Source organism: Brachycentrus maculatus, unplaced genomic scaffold, assembly GCF_059751285.1.
Source record: "Brachycentrus maculatus isolate JH-2025_06_01 unplaced genomic scaffold, ASM5975128v1 h1tg000326l, whole genome shotgun sequence".
NCBI classification, from domain to species: Eukaryota; Metazoa; Arthropoda; class Insecta; order Trichoptera; family Brachycentridae; genus Brachycentrus; species Brachycentrus maculatus.
The window spans coordinates 3,521,061-3,527,060 of NW_028281075.1; the positions used below are offsets into that span (position 1 = coordinate 3,521,061).

General features: G+C 28.9%; 1 protein-coding gene across 2 annotated transcripts in view; it reads right to left on the bottom strand.

The window, feature by feature from the left end:
• LOC148304323 (MOXD1 homolog 1-like) overlaps positions 1–4,205 on the bottom strand; it is a 111,169-nt gene extending 106,964 nt beyond the window's left edge. The window contains exon 1 of one of the 2 annotated variants that reach the window (XM_088268714.1): positions 4,037–4,205. The gene's annotated coding sequence lies outside the window, so the exon portion shown is untranslated. The remainder of the gene's footprint in view (positions 1–4,036) is intronic. The other variant, XM_088268716.1, reaches the window with a different exon arrangement.
• Positions 4,206–6,000: the final 1,795 nt, after the last annotated feature.

Consider the following 6,000-nt stretch of genomic DNA (forward strand, 5'->3'; position numbering starts at 1 on the left):
TAATGCTATCTTGAGATTATGCTTTTAATTTACTTTACTTAAGGTTTAAAAATCCGAAACAGCAAGAGAGCGCTAAGGGAAAAGGGCAAAGTTGAAAGTTTATTGATCATCTGGAATCTAGAAACTAATGGTTTGACAGTGTTAAATCACTCAGCGTCAACTCAAAACTAATTCTCCCAAGTCCTTAAATTACTCTTTGTAGTTTGATAAATATACGTAGTTTATTCAGATTGCCAGGATTTCAAAATGATAACGTAACTATTATATCTGGATTTGGACAAAATGTACGGAAAAGCGTTTTTGTGTGTGCGGTTATTACCTTTAATTTTTACTGAAATGTTAACTTTGAGTTCATATTTGGACTATTTTATTAGTGACAATTTTTTTTTTTATGTATAAATATGAAGAGAAAATAACAAGATTTAACTCGATTTTTTGTTTGTTTTTAGAATATATATATATATATATATATATATATATATATATATATATATATATATATATATATATATATATATATATATATATATATATATATATATATATATATATATATATATATATATATATATATATATATATATATATAAATATATATATATATGTATATGTAGTGTAGTAGTGTGGTTGTCAATAATGGGTAGAATTGGTGAATGTTACACGTGTGTAAAGTGATCACTTAAACCAGCCTATGACGGTCGTAAGCCCCGTAAATGCCCAGACTTCCATATTCTTCTTCATCTTTGATGAGATGTCAAAAAATAATACGAAAATAACTCCTGTAATTGGAGATAATCCAGATTTTGTGAACAAGTATTTGGACACACTCAAAATTTTGTATATATATATATATATATATATATATATATATATATATATATATATATATATATATATATATATATATATATATATATATATATATATATATATATATATATATTTATATATATATTTATATATATATATATATATATATATATATATATATATATATATATATATATTTATATATATATATATATATATAATTATATATATATATATATATATATATATATATATATATATATATATATATATACATATATATATATATATATATATATATATATATATATATATATATATATATATATATATATATATATATATATATATATATATATATATATATATATATATATATATACATATATATGTATATATATGTTTCCTTTTGAAAACCATGTAATTATTTCGAAGAAAAACTATTTTTTTCAATGCAAAAACGGTGTTTTAAGAAAAAAATTACAGCGTAAAATGTTACCTGAATTTAAAGAAAATTAAGTTGCGACTTTACGAATAAACGGCCTTAAACGATTGAAAACAAGTGAGCACATGCATGCTTAGAAATTCTTTATATGTTAAACTAGTTTCAACTGAAATACCCCAAATGTTAGTTACGACAGTTTGTAAGGATACCGAAAATTTTAGATACTTTATGTGTCTGGTTGTTCTCAAATTTCGACTTAAAATTGATAAGATTATGATTAATAAATTGAATTTTACAAGCATCGATCTCAATTTTGTTCAGTTTACAATAATTATAGAATAAAGGATAGGTTGGCTTCACCCCTTGATTTAATATTTTATTTAATTATTTGATTTATTAATTTTATGTATTCACTGTAAGGGAATAAAAAGTTTCGATGGGATTTTTCACAAAGGACTGTTTTAAAAAGTCGATGAATATTCAGTAAGAAAAGACATTACGAAATACATAATTACACTTTTTACTTTCTTTTTGAACTGCTTCTTTTTGTAAGAGAAAGACGCTAAGTTATGTTAATTAAAATAAACTAATTAAGCGGTATCCATAAGTTTACTATAAAAAGTGATTTATAAATTGCTTTGTAAAATAAATAATACAGGATCTTTTATGAACAAAATTATACTCGCGTAGGTTGACCTGTTAAAATTGTCTAACAAACTTTTTTTAAGAATGTTTTTTAATTCATCGAGAATAAAATCTAGCGAAGTACACACACCGACAAAAGATCGTCTACATCACAATTAATTACAAGTACAAAAAATGTGAAAAAATGCAGGATGTTTTCTTTTATCATTCGTAAAATATAATTAATCCCGAAATATAAATTTTATTAAGGCCCAGCATTCGTTAAGTCGCAACATAATTTTCTCTAAACCCAGGTAACATTTTACGCGATTATTATTTTTTCTAGAAACATCATTTTTGCGTTGAAAAATAAATTATTCTTCGAAATAGTTATATGGTATTGAAAAGAAAAGAGTTACTGAAAGACAAGGAGTTAAAATAAAAATAAAAATCAGTATACATTTTTTCTAAAAATCGGGCGTGAACAGACATGTGACTTCTCCGTTGGTCTCTGGTGGAATGAATTCTGTGTTAGCGAATATCCCCAAGAGCATTCACTCGTTTACGGGATATTTTGAGAAATAAAATAAATAGTACTTAATAATTTGAATGTGGTAATGGAATCATTAACGATTTTGAACGAACAAAAAACTATTTTTTTTATTTACATGGATAATAAAAGTGATCATTGATGGTTCCAGAGTTAAAAATATATAAAATTTATTATATCAGTTTGCGGATATATTGGAAACTTTCCTGTTTTAATTTATTAGTCATAAAATTTTGGTATTTGTTCCACGAATAACGAATGTTGAGAAAACCGACAGATGATAAATAAAAAGATTTGTAGAATTGTGTAATTAATTGGTTTTATTTTTATTAATGTAACTATTTTTTATTACATACTTTTACTAAATGTAAAGCTGTAGAATTCCCGAATAAATAAAATATAAAAATTACATACATAAAGTAGTCGTACAGGAGAAAGTGACCAACTACCAAAACGTAAAATGTTCAGGAGGGCCATTTAAGTCACTTTTGCTTGGCAAGAAAATAAACACCAATGCAGTTAGTCATTTTTAACAAGTCAATATATTATACATGCAAGTTTAAAATCTTTTGGATATTTTTCAGGGCAATATTAAGCTAGTAAGATATCAAATAGTCAATGATCACGTTTTTGTAAAATAATGCACTTGGTCACTTTCTCCCGTAAGACTACGATGTATATATGTATATGCAGTGGCGTGCATTCCACATAGGCACCTACTCAAATGGATTGGGAAAAGGATGGAAAACTGTGATAATAATAATATGTAATAATTAAAAAAATCTCAGTTATTGCTCCACGACAACACACGCATTATTAGAGTTATGGCAGTTAGGTTTTTTAAAAAAATGCTGTTTTTCCTACTGCCCACCTTGATGAAAACTCTGTGCAGGCCACTGCGTATATGTGTAGGACATTAGTATATTTTGAACACGTTGAGGACGGGTGTCAGAATTTGAAACGTAACGCCGTGGATATGTAACAGTGTGTTGAATATATGCATGGGGATTTGCGAATATCCCCTAACTGTCATTTTGAACGAAATTGAGTTATTCATGCAGTTGTACCGAAAATTCAATTTCCCATAGCACGATCACATGAATGCCTGTGCTACAAGCCTTACAATTCTATCTAACTAACTAACTATCCATCACGCCGCATCCCCGCAAGGGTAGTCAGAGAGTAGTCTGTCTTTGCAAACTTTCATTGCCTCTTCCACATTCATGCATCACCTCATAGGTAGCCGCCGATTATTTCAACTCCTGACCTGACCACTTTCAAGTATTTTGCATACCTGATCGTACCAATTTTTTCGGTCTTCCTCTGCCTTCTGTGAGCCGCTTAGGCTGACAGAAATAGTATAAAATTGAATATTTTTGTAAATAATAAAAACATCAATATTTTTTTATTTTTTATAGGGAGATTAGCAATAATATCTAGGGCACTCGGGGTTGCATACACGTTCTAATGCCAACTTACATTGACATTGCTAATGTGAGCGATTCCCTTGAGGTCATTTATGTATCGTAATTTTCCATTCGGAAAAGATTTTGCAAAAAATGACAGCAAATAAGTTTTATTCCAAACTAAATGGAAAATAACCTTACCCGAATATCACATTAATCACAAAATAACTGAGCACAAACAATAACTTTTATGTTTTTTTTTACACAAATGTATTTTCGCGGTTTTGTTTTGTTTTTTTTGACAGCATGCATGCAGTGCGCATGCGCGGACGAGGTGCGCAGCGACACGTTCGGGAAGACGCGCAAGACTGAAGTTCGTCTGCACCGCGCACTGCGCGCCGGGGTGCGGACGGTCGAGGGGGGTGTAACCCGATTGGGACCAGTTTTTAAATCAACGTTTATTTTGTCATTTATTTCAATTTCATGTACAGCAAAGAAATATGTACATTTGCGGGCTTAGTGCTCAAAAGAAATATGTTTCAACCAACCAAAAACAGACTTGTGATATTGGTCGAAATGTGTGAAACCTTAAAAAGCTGTTTGCAATCAGAGGGTAGATTTTTTTTACTATTTTTTATTTATTTAATATAGTTACATTTTTAAGTACAACAAAATACATTTTCTAAGCATTTATAAATATCGCTTACTCCTTTCAAGAACGTCATAAATAAAAAAAACTTAATTTTTCAGAAGAGCGTTTTTAAAGTTTAAAAATAGAATACAATGTATTAAAAATAAATATCAAGCCACTTATTGAACTTTTTACTGTGCAACAGATCTTTTTAGATAAAACCTGAAGGTTTTTCTCCATTTGAAAAATATTTAGTATGTTTAAAAAAATAATTAAACAATACCTTTTCTTCAAAATGCAAAAACAATACTTTCTGCCATGTAGCGGGTAAATATTAAGTTAAAAATATGCCACTTTTGCTGGGATATAGTACATTTTCTGGACATTCCAAAAACATGCACAACTGAAAATTGACGATTTTTGACGTTCTTGAAAGGAGTGAGCGATATGGCAAACTTTTAGTTTTAGATTCACTGTGCCCCTCCAAAAAAGAGACTGAACTATTGTGCTTGGAGAAGGACTTACACTCATGGTTTAATGTTTTATATAATTAATGTATAGTGCAAAGTATGAAAATAGATAGTGCTTGAACATTAAAAACACATTAATTTCAAATTACTGCTGTATTAATTAAGCAAGTATTGTATTTTTTATTAAGTATTAATGAAAATTAGAAATTGATGATTATAAGGAAGGCAAAGGAAGAAGGTAGATTAGAAAAGAAAGTACATGGAAAAGCTAAGGAATGAGGTTTAATGGACAGTTAGGATTCTAATAATAGAAAATAATGTCTCAAATGATTCTTTAAAGTTATCAGAGGTGGTGCATTTTCTTTTTTTTTCTTTTTGATTTTTATTATATGGAATATACTCAATATGCAACACGATTGTATAAAAGGCCATACATGACGTAGGTTTATCTTAAACAACAACTCATTTTTTTCCAATACTCTTTATTATATCCAAAAAAAATAAGTTTACTCACACACTGGCCATGCCACACATAAGCCGATTGACGACGTTTTTTTAATGAGAAATGGAAATTACTCATCGGGAATATTATACATGTATATCTTATATGTTTTGAAACAAATAAATAAATTCTCGGATATTTTAACATAAAAAAATTGTCCATCAATATCATTTTCATATCATAATTCATGTCAGTGCAAACGGCCTTGAGGTAGTATTTCACGAAAATGACGCTAAAAATTACGCTGTATAAATTATCCAAATTTATTATAATAATTAGTGACTAGGGTCGCTACATTGCGGACAATCGGGTCGCCGGTATTATCGGTGAGTATTTAAGTGACCGGATCAAAATATCGCTCATCTATAGAGATTTTATACAAAAGTACGTGATTATTACAATGATCTAAACTCGCATCAAAATACTGTCCCCCGAAGAGTAGGGGTATAGCAGCAGCTGCCAGCAGGCAGCCGCTATACATAACAATATACCTACCAAACTAACCTCTCGTACTAACTTGCTGCTAACTGGCTACCACTATAGGGTTGAAGTACGGTAGCAA